The sequence below is a fragment of the Bactrocera oleae genome, chromosome 3, assembly GCF_042242935.1.
Source record: "Bactrocera oleae isolate idBacOlea1 chromosome 3, idBacOlea1, whole genome shotgun sequence".
Classification (NCBI taxonomy): Eukaryota; Metazoa; Arthropoda; class Insecta; order Diptera; family Tephritidae; genus Bactrocera; species Bactrocera oleae.
The window spans coordinates 93,410,278-93,436,915 of record NC_091537.1 but is presented as its reverse complement, the minus strand read 5'-3'; the positions used below and the strand labels follow the sequence as shown (position 1 = coordinate 93,436,915).

Genomic DNA, 26,638 nt, shown 5'->3' with positions numbered 1-26,638 from the left:
ACAGTGAAAGGATGTGCTTTTGGAGCAAGAACCTCAAAAAAAATGTGGAGACTAGAGAGTGTAGAAAATGGAAACAAAAAATTAAATTGGATCAAGTAAAGTTTAAAAATTCACTTGCTGATAGCTTCTAAGGATTATGAAGGTATTAAATTGAATTAAGTATTAACATTTTTACAAAAAAATCAAAGCCGAGTATTATTCTAGTTATAATGATATACTTTTCTATCTTTAATATCTAAGCTTTGCATTTCATATTAGCTCAAGTAGTCACTCTGCGTTCGCACAGCCATTATTTAATTAAAATTATTGCAACTGTCATTTATCAAATCAATTTGCTTAGTTTATTTCATTACAGCTGCAATGGCCCGGCAAACTTAACCTCATTCGGCAATTGCTTGACTATCGGTGGTACGAACCACAGCGCTTGCCTTGAACTACAACTCAACTTTCTGAGCAAGCACAAATATTTTTTGCCACAAATGCCACAAATGCTCTCCGCTTTCCTTGCAGTCGTGGCCAAAATACAAATTACGGTACAACTTGCAGTTTGTGTTAACTTTGTTTTGTCGGTCGACTCGTTGCTAGACCGCAAATATTGAATTTTGCCAGCGTTCTCGAAGCGAAAAAGTCAGTAGTGCTGGTGCAACAAATTTTCAAAAATTTGGCTGACAAAAATGGGGTTGCGTGTCCCTGCTGCTTTGTTGCTCTCTGAGGGCAAACGTGTTAAATGACATCGTGTCCTTGCACAATTCGGAAATGCACTGGCATGTTTTACAACTAGTAAATATAGAATGCAAGCACATTTGTTATGGGCTAACCACTGTTGACATGTGCTCACAGAAGATGGTTGGGTGCAAGCAAAAATTGCTTGTCAGCAGAAAATGGACAACAAATGACAAAAAGAGTATCCCAAAAATTGTCTCGAGTGTGGTTTAGGCGGTCGTAGTTATTTCGTTTTGTGGTCGCCATTAAGAAGATTAAATATTGTTACTGATTTTGTTTCTCAAATAGGCTAGCTATACCAAAACAGTCTAAAAGTACTTTTTAAGAAATAAAACATTTCTTCGAAGACTCAATTCCTTGTAATGTTGGGTAAAAAAATATATATTGAGCAAATATTACTGTTTTAGGTTAGAATTTATTGGATTTTCATGTCAGTAAAGTGATAAATTGATGCCTGCTTAGATTGTAGAGAGTTGCCGAATCTAAAGTGTTGGAAACTCATTTCCTAAGTTCATTTCCCAGAAGTGCAAGCGTGTTGGTTAACGAGTCGTAAAATTGTTGAACCGGCCGCAATTACATACATGTCAGGCAAGCCCAACGGCATTCAGCAAATTTATTAATACCATTATCGATTGACACGACAAAAATCATAAAACTTGATTTAATACAGAATTCAATGCAAATGAAGCGAGGAAGACGAATATAAAATCAACAAAGTAAATATAAAAACTCAAAGTGATTGCAACCACCGGTCTAAGTATGAGTGGGAGAGACGAAGGCTAAGTCAAATAAATTAATTGCTCATCAAATTTTCCAGGCACGTTGCCATTGCACTGTAGTTTTCTGTCGGTTTTACCGAGCCTTAACTGTGATTCCGTTGAAATGGACACAGGGGAAATGGTTTAGGGTCTTTGGGACGAAGACAGGCACTTGCGCATAGTGAGCGTATAAATCAGTTGAGAGAGAAGTAGTGAGGAGTCGATAAGGAAGATAGACATAAAGGTATTTATGTCATATATTATATATATAAGCGATAAATAAAATAATACAACAATATATTCAGACACGATGGCTGAGCAGAAATACAGATTTTTGCGCACAGATATGGCAAAGTGAGTTGTTTATGAAGTGAGTGAGTAAACAAGCAAGGTGGATAATCGATCAGGCGATAAAATTTTTTTATTTACTATAAGAGTATATTAAAGAAAACAAATGATATAACTTATAATGCGTTTTCCACATTACACTGTTGCCTACATTTTGGCGCGAAGATAATTATATAAGGGAAAGTCTAAGCCAAATAGCAATTATAGAAATCTTAGTTATTGCCTGTGAGTATCAAAGTCAAAAAATTACAATAACAAACTAAACATTCAAACAAAATACGGAGAAATCAACGAAATTCTGCTGCTACAAGCGAATGACTGCCAAGAACGCTTGCTGGGTAAACAGGAAAAACAATACAGCAATCTGAAAAGCAAGCAGAACGTAAAAACAAAATAAATTAAAAGCAGAGCAATTAAATTATATAAGTGGCAACAATTTTCGAAATTGAGCGAAATATAAAAAAAATGAATGCGAAGCGAAAATTATGTAAGAAAATTCGTGAGCATTGAAAAAAAAATGAAAAGCAAAACAAACAGAAGTAAAGTGGTTTAAGAGTAGGCAATGAGAAAAAATAAATTATAAAATACCGTGAATGTAAAAAATCGAGAGAAATTGTTTAAATATAGACGTCAAAGACGGCGCCTGCACTTGTTAACGGACACCAGAAACAGCATTTATAAAATGGATGACGTTGCAGCTATGAAATTAAAAATCAACACATTATACGAGTATGTACATTCTGAGTAAGGAAGCGGGTGAAAGAGCCTTAACAAGAATTGACATCACTACCTGTTCCCTACAACAGCAAATGATTGAACGTCTGCAGATAAGTAGTATGCAAGTTGGAAGTATAGAGTGTTTCAAGAGGAATAAGCGAACACTGGCTACTGTTGAGAAAATGGCTTCAAAATTGGTTAGACAAGAGAATCTTCATAGTCACGGTGGTCATATATCCGAAATTCAGTTTAAACATTAACAACCATAAATTAAGCTAAAATAGTACCTTATACACAAGCATAGGAAAGGTTATATTTCTCTGAAAGAAACACCCTTCACATGTTCATATATTTACTTTTACTCCAGCAAATCAACCTGTCTGTTGTTGAATCACGTAGTGCAATAAAAATCATTTCAACGTAAAAAAAACGTGCGCCAAAAAGTGAAGCATACTTTTCGGATTGCCTGCAATAATAAGCGCTAACAGTCATTTATGGCTTATATTATGAGGCCAGCCATATTTTTGGGTACAGCTATTACGGCAGCTATCCACAATATACAGAGATAAAATTTACATGCATGTCGCGTTACAACTCCACAGGAACATCTCACTTTGCATGATTATACAGCTGTTGATTTAAGTGGAACTGGATGTCGCTGCTACGCATACTTTGCATAATTTAACGTCCGACGTATGCATTTTAACACTATCTTTTAAAAATGGCTTAAAAATGGCTTAAAATTACCATAAATGCAATAAAGTCACAATTTTTTCACCGCACTTTATTTTCCGTATTGTTGGTTGCCCGAAAGGATTTGGGTAAACACAGACGACAGCATGCACGACATACTCGGCTATGTGTACGCAATGGTACACTGGCAGCAAGAGACACGAAATACAACTTCGAGCCATTAATAAATAAATATGAGTGCACGAAGTTGGGTGAGTCGGTAATACAAGCTTTTGAAAAATTAATGTACATAAATCTCGCGAAAAATGGACAATACCAACACATACATATAGTGTTGTACGTATATATGTATGTATGTATGTATAGCGACATCGTTGGACATACTGGGTTGCACGCTTTGACCCTCGCCGTCGAGATTCCATTTAAGTTACATACACCATCGCGTGCCCCCACTCATACATTCATACATAAGGGTATGTACAGCTGCACTCGTAGCCTTTAACGTGTGCAACTTGGTCTCACCGTGCAATTGAAGATGGCTGTGTGGGTGGCTGTGAAACGGATATCCTTCGGGGCATCCTATTTGGCCACTCATGTCATATTTGCGCCATGATTTATTTATGTTAATCCTTCGAGTTAGTCGCGTAGGTGGCATCGTGTGTCATGAGTGTTTTGCACATGTTGTGTATTAAACCAATATACATTCCGCTTACCCAGAGGACTCCAGGCGCCTGTTCTCACACATCCTCACACACACTTTTAAAGAACACATTCCGCTGCCAAAGGACGCTAATTGCAAAAAAAGCCGTAAATATGTTTAATGTTTTCAATATGACGTGTTGTTAATTCAGGTGAATGCTCAACTGAGTGCATTTAATTAAAAACACATATTTATTCACTAGCTTTTTAAAAGGAAATCTGTCAGCAATAAACGGAGATGGTGTGAAAACACGCAATTGCACAATAAGCGAGTAATTGTAAAAATCGATATTAAATTTATAATTGCAAGAAAATAAATAAAACAAGTAAGGAAGGGCTAAGTTTGGATGTAACCGAACATTTTATACTCTCGCAAAGTCAAATGGTATACTCGTTTGAGATTTCTTTGTGGATTGACTGATATTTTCGGTAGAAAGTCAACTATAGGCACTGGGGTCCACATATACAGTACCTAGCGGCTTGAACAGTTTTGGTTCGATTTAGACAATTTTTGGTCAAAAGGTTACTTTAAACGCATTATTCACGCAAAGTTTTACCCCGATATAATCATTGTTACCTGATTTGCATAGTGGAAAGTGAAAGAATCAGATGGAATTGAAAATGGTGTTACATGGGAAGTAAGCGTGGTTGTAGTCCGATTTCGCCCATTTTCGCACTATGACATAGAAACATGAAAAGAACGTTATGCACCGAATTTGGTTGAAATCGGTTGAGCAGATCTCAAGATATGGGTTTTCACCTAAAAGTGGGCTGTGCCACGCCCACTGACTAATTTTGAACGCGGTTCCTAGAAAGCCAATTTATACCATTTCAGAGATAAAATTTAATGTCTCTGGCGTGTTTAGTGCTTGATTTATCGCGCTTTTAGTAGTTTTTAACAGTACCGTTATATTGGGAGTGGGCGGAGTTGCCACCCGATTTCAACTATTTTCACACCGTCAATAGAAGTGCTAAAAACATTTGCTTCTAGTGAATTTTGTTATTATAGCATTAGCGGTTTAGGAGATATGCACATTAAACCTATTAGAGGCGGGACCACGCCCACTTTTAAAAAAAGTTCTAACTGCAGATGCCCCTCCCTAATGTGATCCTGTGTACCAAATAACAGTCTTGTATCTTATTGCGGAGCTTAGTTATGGTAAGTTATTTGTTTTTGATTAATGGCGTTTTGTGGGCGTGGCAGTGGTCCGATTACGCCCATCTGCAATACCAACCGTCTCACGGTACCAAGAAACATGTCTACCAAGTTTCATAAAGATATCTCAATTTTTACTCAAGTTAGAGCTTGCACGGACGGACGGACGGACAGACAGTCACCCGGATTCCAACTCGTCTCTTCATCCTGATCATTTATATATATATAACCCTATATCTAACTCGATTAGTTTTAGGTGATACAAACAACCGTTAGGTAAACAAAACTATTATATTATGTAGCAACAGGTTGCGAGAGTATAAAAATATTATCATTTCGAATTTAATTTTTCTGAATAAATGACCTCGTAAATATTGCTGGAGTTTAATTTATGTTGTACGGGGGAGACTACAGTATGTAACTATAAACATGATGTCATCAATATCTTAGCGATTTCTCGAAGGCACAGTCTCCTTAAGAGGTTATATCAACTTGTGAATTTCGAAAAATCTATATTCGTATATTTTGCAGGTACATATATTTTACAATATGCTCCGAAAATTCTTAGTTATGAGCGTAGGTTTAAGAGTTTTTTAACTTAGTGTAATCGGCTCCCAATACTTTAAAATCGTTTTGCTCGAAACGCTGTTTTCAGAGTTGTTGACGAAAATTTTTCCGAAACGATTGAACCGATCGACTTGAAATTTTCATACGATCTTCTTAGAAATGTGTTTTCTCCCAGGTAATGATCGAATAAATAAGAGTTTTGGTAATAATTTCGATTTTTTATTCTACCCTAAAGAGGAAATTGTTTCACAAGAAACACGTTTTTTTTTTTGAAAGCAGCCATTTTGTCAAAAAAAAAATTTTTGACTACAAGTAGTCCTTCGACCATTACTTGTATTAATGCATAATAAAACAATATTTTTTTTTTATTTCAGATAATTTTAATCAGAAAAAACTTGCTCACCCCAAAGTAAATAAAAATAGATACCCACTTCGCTGATTTGCATGCCCCAAATACACGATAAATGGCTAATCTGCTCTTACAGATAAATTGAATACTTTTATAAATAAATATTAATCACATAAATATTCAAGGAGGAAACAAAGATAATTTCGCAGCTGTTTTGCCCCACTGCGTGTCGCAAATCTCGATGAGATAAACTATAATTAACTGCTGCATTGTCTTTTTACGCTTGTTTGCCTGCGATAACAGTAAAATAATACAATATATATAGCTTTATCACATTTTGCATCAACAATGCGATTTTGCAAAACCCACACTCACACATACACACACACACACATACTCCAAATGTGTCAATATTTTATTGTGCACGTATGTTTAATTATTCGCAAAAACCGCAGCAGTATCCGCAAGAAATTAATTAAGTTTTCCGCACGCGTACAAATACAAGTATAGAGAGAGTTCTGGAATTTTCCTGTCATCACTCAATATTCGCAACATTGGCAGCCAGGATATGCGAAGGCGGTGGTGGCGATGATGTCACAATTCCATCAGCGAGGCGGCCAAGTTCATTAAGCTTTATTGTTTCTGCCGCGTGCTGATGGCGCAGCAAGCGAGTGTTGATGGCATTTATGGCGCCATTACTAACAGCTCGGCCATCAGCGAGTTCGAATTTGTTTGACAATCAAACCGATGATATTAATAAAATCACTGTAGCAGCGATAATTGCATTTTGAGTGTGACTATTCTCGGTTTCATGTTGCAAGTGTGTGGCAAACCAAAGTTTGCTTGCTTTGCGGGGGGTAGAAAGCACAGCATTGGCATGGCAATTCATTCAAGAGATTTTTACGAGTAAACTCTCAAACATCTGTGGTGTAATTTAGATGTTGAAAATGAGTTCATCGGCGTTAAATTAAAATGTATTCCTTTTTGAAGTTATAGACACAAGGGAATACTTTTTATTGCAAAATCTGACAGCTGTCGGAATAATTTATGGTAAGTATGTTGTAAATGTTGACGTACCTGCAAAGAAAAGAGAAAATCTTTATTTTATTGATGTAAATTAAGAGCATTTAAAAGCTAAATAATTATAGAACTTTTTTTTTTAATTCGTTTGCATATTCATTTTATATAAGAGCAGTCATGCAAACAAGCGTCAAATTTGACACTTTCATAGCTGACACTGACAAGTGTTGACATTTCAATGCGAAGCGTGTAATTTTGTAAACTGATAAAAACAATTGCAAGAGCGGCGAATGACGAATGCCCAAAGTGGAACTTCACGAAAAGGGCGCCTGAAGAGGCAGTTAATTACGCTTATCAGTGTGTAAATATGTGAAATGTGAGTGGGAGGCAATAAAAATGCAGCATACTTGGTAAACAACACCAGCGGGCAACGGCCGAACGCCGAGACACAGTAGGAAACAAATGTTACATATATTATATAAAGCATAATTGAGAGCTCTTACTTTGAAGAGAGTGCCAGCAAACTTTCGAGTGAAGGAAATAAATTAAAATTTTCATATTGCAGAACTTAGAGTGTACTTGAAGAACACACTGTTCAATAAGGACGATAAATAAGTAGATCAAGGCATATAAACATGCGACAATATCAAAAATTATGAGCACATTTCCTACTGGGTGGTACGCCGCTCAACTTGTGACTCGACTAAAATGTCAGCAGTCATAACAGAGCCGATAACCATCGCTTAGTGTGTAAATAAGCAAATTGGCACATAAAAAACCAGTCAATGGCCGCAGCGACAGCATAAACGTTCATAAAAAAGAAAACAAAATATAATTAAATATAATGAATAATAACACCTGTAAACAACAAAGCTGCTGTGGCCTAACAGCTGTCATTGCGCAAAAACTAAGTGCGGAAGGAAGTTGCCTGGGTGTGGCAATAATACTAACTTAACGTTTAACACTTACATACAAACAAAATTATCAGCTAAATGAGTTGTTTATGACATTGCATTTATGTATAAGGACAGTGTGATAATGGGGGGCTGCTAGAGAAATCGGAATGAATTTTCCATTTAAATTAAAAAATTCCGGCTGGAAGATATTTACATCACTAAATATTTGGCATTAAATATAGCTGTTGAAAGATAAAGAGTTTTTTTTAGTGAATTTTTTTAATTAATTTAAAACACTGGGAACTCTGTACTTAAATTGCCGATCAGAAAAGTTCGAAGGGTTTCAAAAACATCAAATTTATTACGCAACAGACAACGGCCCAACGTCCGAGTACAGCGGACTTCCAACTTTTCGATGCTATTTTTGTAGCATGAGTTCTAGATCACGCGAAATGGCGAAGGTTCAATTTAGCAGAGCTTTCACAGAGCTTTTTTATCCGCTTCTCTCACTTTTGGTCCATCAGCTCTTGTCAAACATTAGTCGTTGAGCAGCGTCTTAGCAAATACTCATAGCTCTGTGTTTGCACAGTAGCGAAAGTATAAAATCTTGTTCCATCGCAACTTTCGCATGAGTCAAAACCAATCGCAGCCACAAATTCAATTTGCAGCCTCAAATCGAAAATAGCGCTATAATTCGCCGGCTAAAGAGTGCCAAATGTGTGATTATCCGACACTTTTCACAAAAACAAATATATTAGAAAAATCGTTTGCATATTACTTTTGCACCAATGCAAATGGAAAAATCATAAAAAGAAAAAAATTAGCGCAAAAATACCGGTTCTACATTTATAGGTCAGCAAAACTGGTGGTGGCATCGTTGCAATGAACAAATAAAGCGAGTGCATACATGCTTATACAAGTATATATTGTAGATCTAGCGGTGCTTTATTTCGCCTTTTATGTGCACAGAGTCGAGGTTGCATCAGCTAAGCGAGAGGACAAAGTTGAGTCAAGCCTGATTGAAGTGAGTGTTTAGCGTTTCTAAAATGTTTATACCAGTATGCCGAATACATACAAACATATATTGATCGGCGGAGTGCATAAGTGTGGCTAATGCAAAGTGACAGTTCTTGCACCGAAAGGAGGTTATTAGATGAAAAGCAGGAATGGAAAAATTAAAATGTTCGATGAAATAAGAGTTGAAAAATCTAAAAGAAAGGTGGAATGATAAAAGTTGTAGAAGAAACGATAACTAAAGTTCAAATAAAATACTGCAAGAAAACAAAATGATAAGCTGATTGGTGGATTACATATGTGGAGCGTATTTCCAGATTGCGTTAGCTAATACAAATGGATTTCGTTGATAACAAAAAAATCCAATTGATCTGAAGAGAGACAGTATTTTGATTATAAAATCCTTTAGGATTATAAAGAATAGGTATAACAGAAGGTTTTTACGACAGGTTATCAAAGCCTAATGAAATAAAATAACACACGTAGCGGAGTGAGGCTCTAGGCCTGTAAAGAGCTCCCAGCAATATATCAAATAATTAGGGATGAAAAGCCGATAACTTCGCAAGAACTTAACGGTGAGTTAACTATATACACTTGATCAAATTTGACCCGGACTGGATAGCGCGCGCATCATCCGGGTCAAAATTGATCAGATGTAAGATAATAATGTAAAAACAATTTATATTTTTTTAAAGAAAATTTTTAGATTAATTTCTCTAAAATTCGAAATTACTATTATATTTGGTATGATAATATAATTCGCCAGCGTTAATTTATTTTGAATTTTAGTGCGTTTTTAAGTCAATGAACACAGAATATCAACAAAGAGCTTCTTGTTTTCAGTATCTAAATTCGCGCACACACCTCAAGCCACTTCTTTGTGTTTACGAGCGCCTCTCTCATCTTCTAATGGCACGTTTTAACTACAAAGCGTTCCGAGTAATTATTTTTACGGCCTCATCTGCGCATATTACAGCAATTAATAATGTCTAACATTTAATTATGGACATTTTTTCATAGCATTAGTTATCTTGCTTGAAATTAGTGATGCAAAATTAAAGAAATGAAATAAAAGTGCCGTCAAAAGCTACAACAACAATGATAATTTATGATAATAGAATTATTACAACATGGATTTCAAACGCAGAACCGCTTTATCGTCTTAATTTGCGTTAAGTGTGTGGACGGCCGAAGCTGATAGCGTGAATAATGATTTTACTGCAACTTGAGTTATGAGTTTGCCACAATTAAACCAAATTCGTAGCTAAAAAAACAGACATTAGTTTTAAATTGGAGGCACTGACAACATGCAAACACAAATTTTTGTCGACAGAAAATGCCAAGTAAAAATCTTTGACCGTGTAACAATGACAAATGGAGTTGCTTCCCTTGATGATGGATAGGTTCCATGCTGCCTGTCTCAATTGAGAATTGAGGAAGAAACTAGCTACGTCAATTGAAAGCACAGAATTGCGTGCCGATTTATTAGCTGAGTGCTGAATCAATATAGATAAAGACTGAGAGGTTTACAGTTTTATTTTCGAATAGCCAAACGACCCTTGTGATCTGCTTCAGCAGTCACTCTACTCCACTAAATCCACAGCGACCCTATTTACGATCTGAACGAAGGAGTACAGACTGGATCTCAATGCCGCAGTCGATGGCATTAAAATTCCGACTGTTGTTAACAGCCTGTGCATTTGCACGCCGCGGACGACTGTGAGTATTGCCAAAACACAGAGCCGCAGCAGTTTCTGTTAAGATACTTTCGTAGAAATCACATTAGCAGTAATCTGCTTGGAGCGCAACCGCTTACCAGAAGAATCAAGAGTTAATTTCTTGATTACGTTGACGACATAAAATAATACGACGACCAGATCACGGACGCAACTAACTTCAGGCACGCAGTGGACGTCATTCACAGCGAAGCCATTAACACCTTCACCGAGTCGATCATAGTAAATTGTGTACTTGTACTCAAACAATCAGCCATTACAGACGAAGAGCTCGAGTTGCCTCGCGAATCTAGAGTGATCCTTGCGCAAAATGGTTCTGGATACTGTAGCAGGTTAAACTTCTAGTATCTGGACAAGTTTTTACTAGGTATTAAGGTAGCGAAAGGAACCGTTTGTAACACAAATCAATAATATTCGTCGATACGAATGTATATATGTATGTATATAACTTCTAAAACTAGGCTAGCGACCTTCATTCTACTTTGCAAGCCAATTTGTAATTACATTGTCGAGCAATTGAAAATAATATTAGTCTCTCGCTACGAATATACACATTCAGGCGATCCATTAGCACACTCAACCATCGGCCAATGACTTTACGCCTGCCAGTAAATTAAAAATTATTACGCCAGTAATGCCATATAATACTTGTCAATGTTTTGGTGAGTGCTGAAAATCGATCAGTTCGAAGTTCGAGCAGATCAAATGATAAATAGTCAACGCAAGAAATAACTGACAGCATAATAAAGCTACCGTTTCTCTATACTGCTGGGAGAACTAGCAATCAAATGAAATGAACGACTACTAGCCAGCGATTATATGGAGAAAAGGTATGTGCCACAGCGTGTGCCCACTGTATGGCTCATGTGCCCATAACTGCATACCTTCCAGTCATACAGGGTGTGCCTGGAACCGTTTTGTTTTCACTGCTATTCAAGCATTTAGTTTCTTGTGCAATCATTGTCTTATAATTACGCTGATGGCAGCTTGACAAAAAAAAAACAAAATGGAAAAATAATTATAAAAAAAAATACTACAAATGACTAGAAAAACGAGCACAAAACATTAAACCAGCTAATCGTTGAAAAGTAAATTGAACCTTATTGGAAAAACAATATGCGCGCAACAACAAGGGAGCCATGAAAAAGGGGTCAGTCAAAGCTTTTAGTTGCTCGCCACCTCTAATTGCGTTGCTGTCCCGCATCGAAAGGGAAAAGCTTGTGCCTCGGTTTGAGTATTTATAAATTAGTTAATTTGGTTTAGCTCAGCTTCGCTTGAAACAAAGACAATTTTGAGTGACGGCTCATTATTTAGCAATGCAGCGCGGAATTCGGACAGGGCGGCGCGGCAAGTTGGTGATGTGTTGAAATCTGCTGGAAGTTTATGTAGGAATTTGAAAAAGAAGGTGTAGTAACACTAAATTTGTTGATATTTAGGAAAAATCAAGCTATTAAAAGGTTCTTGAGAGCGATAGTATTGAAGTCTAAACGAATTTTTTAAAGCATAGCAAGTTTCTTGGTTTCATTTCAAAACTTGATTTATAAAGTGAAACGCATGAAGTGCAAAAAGGCAGTATTTAAGATAAATTAATAAGGATACTGTGGTCAGGAAGTAAAAACGCTCCTACAACGTATGAGTAATGAAAAATAGAAACCCAAAACTAAGGTGGTACAGATATTTCTATATAGGCATGTATGCATCCGACTTATATAACAGTTTGTATGATGACGAAAGAGTAAAAATATACATATATAAATAAATTTCACAACAAAGTCGTTATTGTTATGCTAATTGCTGGAATTTGTATACAAAATTACTAAACAAAAGCGACAGCAAACCAGCGAGGGGATGTGGCAATGGACATAACAAATGCGAGCAAATTCAAAAGCGAATTTAATGACAACTTTGTTGCGAAAAACTACGAACATTCGACATTCACTACAGCACAAATTATTTGTTTGTGTGTTTATGCTAAATGCTCTTATTGTTGTTGTTACACTGGTAAACGGAGCATGCAAAAATTAGAATCAATTTAGTGACATATTTTCCCTATCTTTTTCGCTGTTCGTTTGAAAACATTTCATGTCGCGTTGTGCTCTGACTAATTAAGTGAATTACAAGTGAAACGGAATGTCAAGGCTTTTGGCATTGCATTTTGTGAGTTTATGAATTGAAATTAATTAAACAATTATGATGGATTGAAGCAAAAATGTAAACCTTTTTGTGTTAGTTTTGTGAAGTGTAATTGCAATTAAGTCACAAGAATTCGTGAAACTTCTTAGATTTAATTTGAGTTATTTGTAAACTGAAGATTTATATATTTAAGAAAATATATTGTAAAAAAGATTTTGTCAGAAGTGGGATTCGAACCCTCAGAGAGGACCAGAACGCTCCGTACATAACCCATATCACTATAGGCAAGTTTCTACACTTGAGTCTGGCGCCTTAGACCGCTCGGCCATCCTGACATGTATGTGAATTCAACTAAAAACGCTAAATGCTCATTTGGACAAGACATAACTAGATATATAGTTTTGTTAATATAAAGAACTAACTGTATACACCACAAATCAATGAGTCTTTCAGAGCGATCCGTTATCTATTTTTATTCCATATACCCACATTAATCAATGATAGAAATGTTGATATCACTCTTTGTGTCTACATAGTAAAAAGTGACGCGTGTCTGTCCATGCAACAACAGAACCTAATTGAATTCCCCCGCGGCGATTGATAAGATAACAAAGTCTGCGTCTAACAGGCCCACTTTGTGAGCAACACTTTTAAGCATCTGATAAAATATGTTATATTATGTTATCTTAACGCAATACGTAACAGTAAAGTTATTAAATCTATTAAACTAATCGCTTCGGTAGTTGAGTGCTTCGTTTGTAAGTGACCAATTAGACCTTAGTGTTTTATGATCTCAAGTGAATTGTTAGGGGCTCCAAGCGGCTTTTGAATGAGGGTGCGCCATTTTAATCAAACAAATATATCCACTCAAAAACCCTTAAAAGTAAAAGTGAATTGCCTCGGCGATTCATTTTGAAAAATTTTCGATTCCCTTGAAGGACTTCCGAAAATAGTTGTCTGACGATGAATAAGATTTTGCTGTTTAAAATGATCTCAAATCCGAAAACTACAAAAAATTACTTTAGTTGGAGACAGGTAATGATCGAAGGACTAGTCAATATTTTGATTTTTGACAAAATGGCGGCTTCCCAAAACATATAAAAGTTGTTTTGTGAAAAATTTTACACATCAAAGGGGGTTAAAAAATATAATTTCTAAATTTTCTTCTAAATTTTTTCTTCGCTTATTAATCGACAAATATATCTAAAAAGGTGGTATAAAAGCTTTAAGTCAATCGGTTTAGCCGTTTCGGAGCAATTTTTTTCACTTTGATAACAGAGTTTCGAGAAAAACTCGTATAAAGTTTTGGCAGCCGTTTACACTAAGTTAAATCTTATATCGTACACATTCGCTCATATCTCCGAAACTACTACGATATATGCCTGATGCACTTCAAATGTTCAGAGTATATTTTCAAACATTCGATGTATATTCAAACAAACTAATCGGTTTTTCAAATTCACAAGTGGTTAATGTGAAGTGAATATATTTAGCAAACCCAACTTCATAAAAAAGCTTCTGGTTCACACAATGCATTACGCTTACAGTAAATAATTTTATGACAATCACGAGAACACGCGTACATACATTAATAACTTTTAAATGGGAAATGCATTGTTTGCGCATAAGTATGTATTTATAAGCTATTAGGGTTCGACGAGTCATAATAATGGCTCTTTTAATTAAATCGTGACAACGATGTAATACCCTAATATCGAAAAAAAACATCACGAATGCAAATAAATCGATGAAGCGCACACGATACACTTAGATGATGAATTAACTGAGGAATTACGGGGTCTGATATTCGATACACAAAACAGCTGCAACGATCGTGGCAGTAAACTTTGTGTTTGCTATATGAAAACACTGATTGAAAAGACAATTAAGTGCAAAAGCAAAAACAGGCTGCCTGTGTGGGCTGTAGAACGCTGAAGAGTACATGCTTAATAGTCGTTTACTCTATAAGAGTGCTGATAATAAGTAAACATGATAACAGGAAACCCGCTTTGTACAACATGCCACACCATTTGGCTAACAAAATATAAATAAAAAGGTCAGGGACACAAAAGGCCGTTAAAACTGGAGTGGTTTACTTGAGTTACAGAGACGGATATTTAGAAACGATCGAGAGTAGCGCACGCATACTTGAGTAACACTGTATGCGGCAAAGTGTGTTTTCAAATACATGCTTATGTAGGGTAAGAGCAGTTGTAAGGTTTTAAAATTTATAACGAAGAAGCCAAATCTTCATTATGAAATAGTTTTTAATGTGAATAAATCTCCTTTTTTGACCTGCTTTCCACCACACTCACAGCGTTGACCGGCTTTCGTGTAGTCTAAATAGAAAATAAATGAAGCGCGCCCGAAAAACTGAAACCAGTTTGGATTTCAGTTTCAGACAAACTTTAGGCGCACACACGTTCAACGTAGAACGTCGCCAACCGGCGGTAATGCGCTCAAATTACGCACACGAAACTGGTTTCTTCGGATAGTTTTTTCCTTGCGTTTTCATGCAAAGCCGGCTTCATCAGTTTTTTGTGTATACATTTCCCGGTGCGATTCGTGCAACGAGCATTTTTTATTGTTTGCTTTATTTCCCTTTCGTATATTTTGGTTTTTTGCTTTCCTTTCTTCATTTTTTCGCCTTTCTACTGATTCGGATTCATTGTTACTGTTGCGCGTGCGTTTGTTGTCTCTTTTACGATTTGTTGATTTTTCAAACGCAATCTTAACCGCTAAGTAAGCATTCACGTTTTCGGCACAAAGGCTGCTCCCTTGACCAGTGAACACAGACATACGTTCAACGAAATTTATAACAAGAACACCATGAAACTTATTGAAAGCTGGTCACGACATGTTCGACTACAATTGCAAATACCTAAAAGCGCTGAAGTCGTTCTCGACCTCGACCACAACAACACTTCCTCTGCTGACTGCGTGTCTACAAAAAAGGTTCTTCTGCTCATTCAATTACCTTACAATGGATTCCAGCCGACAGCACCTAAGCTGATTTATTGCAAAAAAGAAAAAAAGAATACAAAAACAAGATGTGCGGTTGTTGTTGTTGGCTATTGTCAAATTGACATTACTTGGTAGCTCTTCCATTCTCCACATACCATAGCGTACAGACATCTTATTTCCGACATTTTTAATAAGTACTTTATTAACATATATATGCAAGGATATGCTAACACATTTGTAATTTTCTCATTTTTTAAGTGCGAAGCGATGCAAATTTGATTTTGTTCGGCTGCTCTCAACTGTCATGCATAGCCTGCGATGGCTCTTCGCAGAGTCATTTGCTTTATGGGCTGACTTTGACGCTTCTGCTTGTTGCTCTGACGGCTTTTTGTTTGTGAAGTCTTTCCGTTGATTGTTCTTTGTTGTTCTTAACCGAAAGTTGTCACAATTCCTGGGAATGTGCAGACATTTAATAGGGTTTTAATGTCGCTCATGTGTTATGTCATATAATACTCTTGTTGACTGCTTATTATGTGAACGAGATATGGGTTGATAGGTAAAACTCAATTGAAAGAAATACATGTCGAGTTGACGAGATAAAATCTAGGCCTGACAATAGTGTTTTAATAGCGTGCAACAGTTTCATTTCTTTCTATATACGAGTTTAGGCTAATGGGCATCTAATGGAAGCTTCCATAAAAGAATAATGCAGTACATAATTATTTTTCAAGAGGTCTCGCCCCTACATATCTAAGGCCATTATACGAACGCGCAGTATTCCCTAAACTTTTATTAGTAAAAATTGAAGAGGTAACAGAACCTATCTAAACCAAAGTGAAAAGTAGAGATATGGCACCGCGAAAGCATAGTTCACAAGCATTAAGCAAAAAAAATGCAACAAAACAACACATTTGGCAATCCAAAATTGGAATGCGCACAAACCAATCAGCAACGAAACGAAAAACCAAACAAAACACTTTTATCAAATGAAAATTGGCGCCAAGTGCTAACCAGAAAAAAAAGCTGAAAAAAAAATTTAATACAATCAGACCAATGCTGAACGATTTGTGTGGTGGCTTTTCGAAGTAAAAAAAAAATCCAAAACTGACTAAGCAAAACAGATGAACATACCGGAAAAATATTCGTCGGTGGAAAATAAGTGTATTGACCACACAAAAGACATGTATTCTACCTCGGGCAAAAATACAACTACGTGCAAGTATGTAGTATATTCGAACACATATAAAACATAACATTGAGTCAATCAATAAACGAGATTATGGAACAACAAAGCATATTTCGTTATTTATTTCTTTGCAAGCATGTTTAAGTGATAGACCTGTGTGAGTGTGACGAGGAATAGTATAAATTTTCAACGATGAGGACAAACGCCATAAGGGGACGTTTATGGGCAACCACGATAGCTGTCAGCTATAAATATACCATGTATGGAAGCTTACGAAGAATGTAGAGAAATAGCTAAGTAGGTCATTATTCCTAAAAACTCCAGATATAAGAAGACTTCGTTAATTGATATATTTCTATAAAAAAAAAAAAACACATAATCAAATTTTAGATCATCTTTTCTGAAGACGTTTATCTTGATTTTGATCGTTCAGTTGGTATAACAGCTATATGCTACAGGGGTTCGATCTGAACAATATGTTCGGAGATTAAAGCGTTGCCTTGAACAATAATCTATGCCAAATTTCGAGCAAATATTCTGTCAAAAAAAAGAGTTTTCCAAACCATTATTGGATTTTGAACCATCAGTTGACAGCTATTTTATTTTGCATTATGTTCAACAACTTAAAAAGTCATAAACGAATTAGCAAATGGAGATGATGGCAGGAAAGCGAGAACAAATAAGGCGATAAAATAAAAGAGCTAGCAGAATCAATAAAGTCAACAGCTTTTATGTCCAGCATAAATGAATTTTTAATATTTATTAGCGAATTTCTTGGCTGTCAAGCACCTACGAGCAACACACAGGCACAAAAGACTGTGAATAAAAACGAGCAAATATTGTGAGACAAAATGCATACACATTTACTATACATACACACAACAACAATGTATTTTTATGGTCTTACAGCGATAAATATGCGCAACACCCGCACCCAACTGCCGACTAGTGTTGCCAGCTAATTTAAATGCAAAACGCACTTCATCTTTCATTCATTCATTGAATTTAGCGCTGTTTGCACATAAATACACACACACACACACAGATACTTGCTATTGGATTGCACTTTTAAAACGGAAGTTGCTGGCTGTCCATCTTCGCTTTGACGCTGCGCTGGCACCCCTTTAATTTTCCACTTTTTGTCGCAATTTTATTTTGTTGCTGCGTTTGGCAAAAAGCTCACTTTGCATGCAGCAATCGTACTTCGACTCGGTTTTTTTTTTTATTTGACTGCAATAAACGCTAGGAAAGTCAGCAAAAAATGTGACAAAATAAAGCCGGCACCGGCTGAACCGGCTGCCATTCATTATCAATGTCAACGCAGTCGCTGCATGCTGTTGGTGGGCGTGTACACAACTTCACATACTCGTTGACTGGTAGACAGACACACACCCACACCTCGTGCAGCCAGATTCCACTTGTTGTTGCTTTCTATTTCTGGCCGGAAAGTGGTGTTGCAGTGATTTTTCGCTCACACTAAAACAACAGCAAACATGTAATCATTGAAAAAATATGCAATTTTTATGTAGGAATTCTTTTACGTGCATTTTGTTAGACGAAGTGTTTTCAACACACCTTATATGCACAGAAAAAGCACCTTCTAAGCTCTCCTCACGCAAAGGTGGGTGTTCCTGTCAAAAACAAATATATATATTTTTTATTTTTGACATTGAAAAATGGTCAACTCCTGAGTGCTTGTGTCTATTTTTCTGACTACAATCAAACGACATCATTCTTCGCTTTCATCCTGCTTATCATTCGCTCTTTAATCAGTAAATATGTTTTGGTCGATAAAAATGTTTCACTGTCTTTGTCTAAGAAATGTGATTTGATTTAGTGACTTCGACTTCATAAGTGAGTGATTTAATGGCAGATGTCAACTGAATTTATAGTGTCAAATGTAGGAAGTCAACTTTGAAAGGAAGTCGTGTCAGTGGAGAGAGCAAAGCGCTAAAAATTTATGGAATATTGTATGGAGAGCTGCTTAGTTAACGTTATAACGCTACTGATGCAAACGTGAATGCATATTCTACAAATCCAATGCAAGGAGTTGTTATAAGTATTTGAAAAAAATTTGCGCGCCATGACATTCCATCATTGCTATTAACCTATCGATATTAAAATGTCAGTTTTTCACTTCGGTTCTCGTACCTAAGCGCCGTTTAACAAAATTGTCAAATGAAAATTGTAATTTGATGCGATATTTTATTGGATTCCCTACCGCTACGTAGCACCCATACACCGCAATTGCACATAAAATAATATTGGCACTTACCATGTAGGAAAAATTGGACCTAAGAACATTCCACTTACAAGTAAAAAAAAAAGTGTTGTTTTGTGAAATTTTCGACGAGGCATTTAATTTAAAAAATCAAAAAAAAAAAGTTAAAAAATATGTACATTTTCAGGATCAAATGAACTTTAATTTCATTCCTTTAATAGAAGCAGGTAAGTTTACACCAAGTTTTGTGCCAGTTAAAAATAATAAACCCAAAAACATGATTATTTAAATTTTTTACATAAATTTTGAGGTTATGTGAAAAAAGTATGTATACAAAAGTTATAGATCTTTGCATTACCTACAACCTACAACTTTTTTTCTGTAGGGATCATACAATAGTTTTGCCGGAAATAGTTAAAATATTTTAACCCTTAAAAATTCAACGACGTCCCTCCTCCTTCTTTTCCCAACTTAAGTTCGCCCGTAAATTAATTTTTCTTTAAGGTTTGTTATTTCATCTTCCGTTTCCGATGTGTTTCCACCTACTATGAATTTCTTCCTATTTTTTAACATTTTCGAAGGCTTCTGCAGTTGTCTATATTTACCAGAACAACTTCAAATTATCGGCGAATATTCTCAAATATATGTGCATTCGATATATAATTCAGTATCTTCACTTGTGAGTCGCCTTAACATTTTTATATTGTTTTTGGAATATGCAAAAAAATTAGCCAAAATATCCACTAAACTAGAAACTGATGTTTTTCCTTATCGGATGCTTCGTCTCAAAGTTCGGACATTTTATTCGCGTTGCAGTGTGCAATGTGTTGGGAGGTGGCTGGCATTAAAAATTGTATTTTATTGCCAAATCACGTACAGCGACTTTTATGGTGTTTTGGTTAATACAAAATATATTTATGTATACTGTTTATGAATATCCAGCCAAATAAATGTGCGCACGTAGGTTTGTATTCATGCTAAATTTCGCAAGAGAAAGGTCAGAGCAAATCTGTTGCAATCACAGTGGTCACAATGCGAACGACAGGACACGAAACGAAAGGGAGCGAATGACAAGCGACAATACAGTTAGCATGCAACAAGCGAGTGTCTGACACATACCGACGCCTGTCCGACGCATTTCCGCTGAATAGACACGTGCCGACACACGCTTACATACATATGTACACGCGTAAATTCATACAATGTTTGTATGTAGTTGGAGTATAAATATATACATACATATGTACAGATGCTTGTTGTGACATTATCACTTTGGAGATTTTTGGTCGAAAATGCATGGCATGCAATTTGACGCAACCATGGCGTTAGGGCTGGCATTGGCGGTGAGACAAGCGAGCGGAGCGGTGCGGCAACAGATGGCAACAATGGCTTATCGAATGGCAGGCAATCTACGATGACGCTGCAGCGTGGTGTGCGGCTTTAGCCTGGCAATTGGAACAACTTGTTGGGTGGCAGAGTGCCGCAGTGCCGCAATGCATGCAACAATAGCAAGAAAAACAACAAAACAACCGCTTGTTGATGATTTGGAACAGCAATTGCTGCTGCTGCTTCTATTTGCTGCAACATTGCAGATGAAGTGTTAATGTTGTGAGTGTTGATGCCGTTCATTGTTGCTACAGAGCGCGTGGTGTGGTGCTACATTTTATTTTCGTGCTAAGAATCGTGTTATTGCCCCCGATGTTATACATTTTAGCTCACACACACACACACACATTTTGAACAAAATGTGCTGGTTTACATGAATTTAAGGTGTTGTAAGGTATTAGCTGCAGCATGAAAAATGTGAGTGTCAGCGCAAATGTAGGTGAGTGTGAGTGTTAGGGCGGCAAAAAGGGAGAGAAATCTAAGGTAAAAGCAAACTGTAAGGACAAACGGAAGTGCGAATTGGGGGCGCATGTCTGCATTTTTCCATGTACATTTAGCCCCTAGTAGCCTCCTTAACCGTCAACTGCTTTTGTGATTACTCTTTTCCTGCTCTCTTGCACACTCCTCTCCAGCCTAAAAAAAAAAAAGCGGTAGACGTGGCTGAAAGGCAATTAAACGTGATTTATTGCCACCGATACTGCGTTCTCATTGCAATTGTTGTTGTTTTCAATTTGGTTGTGCTGTTGTTGTTGCTGGAATATATGGCGCTGACACGTAAGTCGACATTGTAAAAAATTTTATTGCCACAAATGACTTTTGCCGTGGCATTCCTTAACGCAATTGGCGAAATTCCTGTTATATACAGATGTATAGGCATAGCAAATATATATGTGAGATATTGCGGTGTGTTAATGAATATGCATACATACATTCATATATCATATACATTTATGTATGTATGTATATGTACGTATACACATATGTATATTGTACGAAAACTCCACATTTTAAAACAAAGCCGAAAAAATCATTCGAGCGCTCAAGTGTTCCAGCTGTGACATGGTCCCACGATTAATGTGGGTAATATTTTGCATTCAAATATTGGAATATACAAACATACATATGTACTTATAAAATTAAAATGCGCACAGAGGAACATCTCACAGCACACACCACACATGAGAAAAGTTCCATCATTACTCATAACATGAGCCTTCTTTTAAGTTCCTGGCTTTACAAAATATACATATATCATTATTCATCATAACATACGCCTTCTTTTGATCAAGCAAATAACTTGGATGAGAGTTGTAAAGCAAGGTTGCCATGTTGATTGTTTAATAAACGAAATTCAGTATTTCAAGATCAATGGTGATCCTAAGCTAAAAATCCGTTTTAATTCTTCTTGGAAATCTCTGGAAAGCTTCCAGTTTAACTCTGTTCTAAATATTTTACTTTTTCCTTTTCATTCCTTTAATGCCTAACATACAAACACACACACAAATAGATTGAAGAGTGTATTGAAGTGAGCGTTTTGCCGATGTATAAATATGTGCCCGGGTAGCTCAGTCGGTAGAGCATTGGACTTTTAATCCAAGGGTCCAGGGTTCAAGTCCCTGCTCGGGCGAGAATAAATTTTTATTATAATTTTTTTTGGATAATATTTTGAAAACTATTTCAGCGGTTTAGTAATTTGATTGTGGATTTATATGCCACTGATATAAAAATTGTTGTTGCATATATAAATTTTATTGTTTTGTCGTTTCTGACATAACCTTAAATATATAAAATGATATATGGTAGAACATCTACATAAACCAATACTTACACTTATATAATATCATATGACTAACAAAAGTGATTCGTTTCTACGCTTTCAATGTGGTTATAAATCCACACCATAGCAGCAAATTTCCATAAAAATTTGTCACTTTCGGTTATTCCATCAATTCTGACAAATTCGTGACACATTTTTACCACCAGCGCATTTCAACAGCCATTCACCCACAGGCTCCTCTCACGACACATGACAGAAGAAATATTAGAATACTACGGCAAATAAAAGCAGTTGGAGTGCCTTAAGATGCTAAGTAAACTTCATTTATTCACTTCGCTTCATTTGACGAAACGCCCGCAAGCCCAAGTAATTGAATCTATTTGTTGCTGCTTTACTGCCGCGCACACATAAACTAAGTACTACAAGTATTATCGGCGTGAGCAGCAACAGCATAAGCCTCCAACTAAACGCATACCACTACGCATCCCCAAAACATCCTACCTACAAAAATGAGTCCCAGCTGCCAGTCAATCAGTCCTTGCCGTGCCGCAAACGAGCGCCATTGTTGTTGCTGCATTGATTTGTTGGCAAGCGTGAGACAGACATGTCTAAACGCACAAAAGCTACTCATCACTGGTTTGCACAAAGACACCGCTGAGACCGACAACGACCCATTTCTTTCGAATTTACTCCCCTTACTTCTCACCTCATGGCGAAAAGCCTCCTTTGTGTGCACATACTTTCACTACTTTCTTTGCAGAGCAGCGGTTGCCCCCTCCACTTTGGCAAACTGAGCGCAACTCAGCTGGCAACTCGTCAAAATCATTTGTGGCAACTTTGCGCAAAAATCCCATTGTGCACTTACAGAGATAATTGCGAAATTCCATACCCCTACACGCGCAGTTACAACAGCACACTGCTATACCCAGCCACATATTCTTCAACATCCGGCGTTAAAATCTACCGAAAAAATACCCGCTTCTGAACCAAGTGTGTATATTGTGTTCTACTCTACGCAGCGCATCTTGGCCATACTCACCGGAAGGCTGCCCTGGGGTGGCAAGCAATAAGGAATTGTTGCTGTCGCTGGTTAATGTTGTCTTGAAGCGTACATGTGGTCCTGGCAAGTTGGCTTTGGCTACCAACACCATCCGTGACCACCCGCTGGCCACAAGCCATGTGTATTGACTTAGCCAGCTTCAAGCTTTGGCATTTTCAACCCTCTACCCCAAAAGAAGACGACCGAAGTATATGTACATTTGTGGGATTAACATTGGTATACAGTTACTCATTGTTGCCGCTGACGAGTTTGGTCTTTTTACAGTTTTTATTTTTTTCTATATCTATGTTATTGTAGTTTCCCAATTGGCATTTATCGATTATCCGTATAGCAATAAAGTTCACGGCATTTAACTTTTATTTGAAACCGAGCTGCAATTTCGTATTGAGCTGAGCAACACTGACGTTTTCTAATATTGCACGAAAAGAGTTGACAGCTCAGCCTATTTTATGGCCCCACTTAAAGGAAAAGGACTGTATTTTCATAGGAGAAAACATCGGAGACCAGAGACGAGCTGAACCGATTTAGCCATGTCCGCCTGTCTATCTGTAAGTTCTTGTATGGAAAACTGTTTTAATTGCCGAAATATCTAATCGAGATTTGGCATATATTACTGTCTAAGAATTTTCCCGCGGTAAGGCATGCCTGTCGTAAAAGGCGACTAAAAGCCAAATGCACTATGACTGTTATTATGTACCTTGCTCAGTAATATCAGCATAGTATGTCAGAAATTGTGCTATAATACTCAGCTTGAACTGATATTATAGACTTTAAATGAAAAAGCAAATAAAAAGACATTTGAAGTTCAAGCGACAAATGTCACCAGTGATTGAGTAATGGGTTGCTCAACTGGCAGTAGTTTCGGCTACACAGTCTTACCGGAGACTTTCTGGTACCACGGGGAGCAGAAAGCCCTTGGACTTCAGTTCAATCTGCTCATTGGGTTATGGCCCCTTTGTGGAGATTCGTGGTGGCTGCGGTTGAAACCTAAATGCAGGAAGAACTGAAAATTCAGCCTAACTGTTTTTTCAGTTCTAAAATAAAGATGCAAAAAGCAACTGGGTTCCGTACCCGAAAACGGAAGAGGTTTTATGTCGGCCTCGAATCGTACCAAGATGGTAGTGTGGACCCAGACACACTGCCACTGGTATCCAAATAAATACTTGCAAATAGCTCGTATTGTTTGGGGCGCTTATCAACGCATTGTATTGATACGTTGTGTTTTGGAACACCGGGAGGTAAGGCCGTCGTCGGCAGGTACTCACGTAAATCAACAACGAAAGTTGTCTAAGGCAACGCTACAATCTCCGAGCATATTGTTTAGATCGGACCACTAAAGCACATAGCTGCTGTATGGAAAACTTTATTATTTGACAAAATAATTTCATGGAATTGGGAATAGATTATTATAAGAGGTTAGAGCTGCATTAAGAAATGAGCCTGTGAACGGTATTATAGCTTCGGTACAGACGAAGTTCACATTTTTTTAAAATTTTTTTGAGTTTAATTCAAGTGCAATAGGTGTCTGCCATTAGCCTAATGGGTAATACTTTCTAATAATTCCTAATAATTGGATTACGAAGCAAGCTCTAGAATAGTTTTCGAGTTAAAAAATAAGAACATTTCATATATAAGGGTGATCCAACCGCATATAATTTTAGTACAACTTTCAAATATTTAATATATTGACACAAATCAACAAATTAAGCGATAAACAATATTGTAATTTAAATCAAAACTATAAGCAAGTAAGCAACAAAACTAAAAATAAACACCATGACGTCAAATGTGGCTTGTTCTCTCCACCCTACATCATTAGAAGATAGGAATTTCACACAACAAGTGTGCACCGACGCCCACCAACAACCAGGCCTTGTGATTAATACAGATTTAACTGTCAGCGGGCCATGTAGGCAGCAAACACACGAAAATCGAGACATCATATAGCACATGCTACATGCACACACATCAACATATTTGTAAACATATACACAACTCATTTAGACACTTCTCTCATGTATTCGAATGGGCAAACGAGCGTTCTTGACATGTTTTGGAAAACTTAACGATTTTCTCGCACCCGAGAAACGCGAAACACTCATATGTGCAGCACATGTGTGCGTGTGTGGATGAGAATTGAAACATATTTTTTGTATGTGCCAGTCATTGATTTGACAGTTCGAAATTCGACAAGGCGATTGAGCGGTGCATTTCCTTGTTGTGCGTAAGTAAATGATTGATTTTCGATGTTCGCGAGGCAATTATTGTACAAGAAGTAGATATACAGTAAGATATTACATAAGTGAAATAGAAGCCAATTTGATGGATGCACAACTTTTCGTCTACTTTTCGGCACTTCTAAAGAAAAGTATTGAGATAGAAATATCGAATCAAAAGTATTGTAATAAAAGCGCGCTGTTGCGGAAATGTGGAGATAATGTTTTCAAAATTCGCAATGCAAACGCTTATCAGCAGCGCTTCGGTGCTAAGCGTGCAGAAATTCAATGTACTCGAATAAGTATAGTCAATCAAGTTCGTCGGTCTTTCATTTGCTAACTCTCAAATGGTTGTCAAAAGTTGGCGTTTTGCCGTCACCTTCGACCATCTGTCAGTTAAGGTTATGGGGTTATGGGGTCCACTTAAGAATTTCAAAAATCGATTTTTATTTTTGCATATACATATATAAGTACTTATGTATATATAATGTACATGTATTTGAGCATTTTCTCTATCCTCCTATTTTTCACGAGCTTTGCCGATATATTTTTCAGGCAATGAATAAAAAATCTTTCATAATAATTTCCATTTTTTAGCCAATCTACATGTATATGTATATTTTCACAAAAAAACAATTTTTTGGGAAGCCGCTATTTTGCCAAAAGTCAGAATTTTGACTAGTACTTCCATCGTTACTTGTATTCAACTGTAGTAATAATATATGGTTTTTAAATTTGTGATAATTTTAAGCAGACAAATTTTTTTCACCGCCAGACACCTTATTTCTAGGGTTCTCCTGTAGATCGGCTACAAGATCAGGAAATTCAAAATATTTCAGGATGCTTCGCCGATTATTGAAGTACATTAAAATCTGTAAATGTACATTATTATACTCTGATCAGGGTATATTGAGTTTGCCACAAAGTTTGTAACACCCATAAGGAAACGTCGGAGAACTATAAATTATATATATGTATGTATATAAATGATTAGCATGCTGAGCTGAGTCGATTTAGCC

General features: G+C 36.7%; 1 protein-coding gene and 1 non-coding gene across 2 annotated transcripts in view; one reads left to right on the top strand and one right to left on the bottom strand.

Annotated features, from left to right (window-relative positions):
* CenG1A (Centaurin gamma 1A) overlaps positions 1–26,638 on the bottom strand; it is a 219,619-nt gene that overhangs the window by 187,053 nt on the left and 5,928 nt on the right. The window lies entirely within an intron of this gene.
* TRNAK-UUU (transfer RNA lysine (anticodon UUU)) lies at positions 22,121–22,193 on the top strand. The gene has a single exon. It is a non-coding gene; the product is annotated as a tRNA-Lys (tRNA).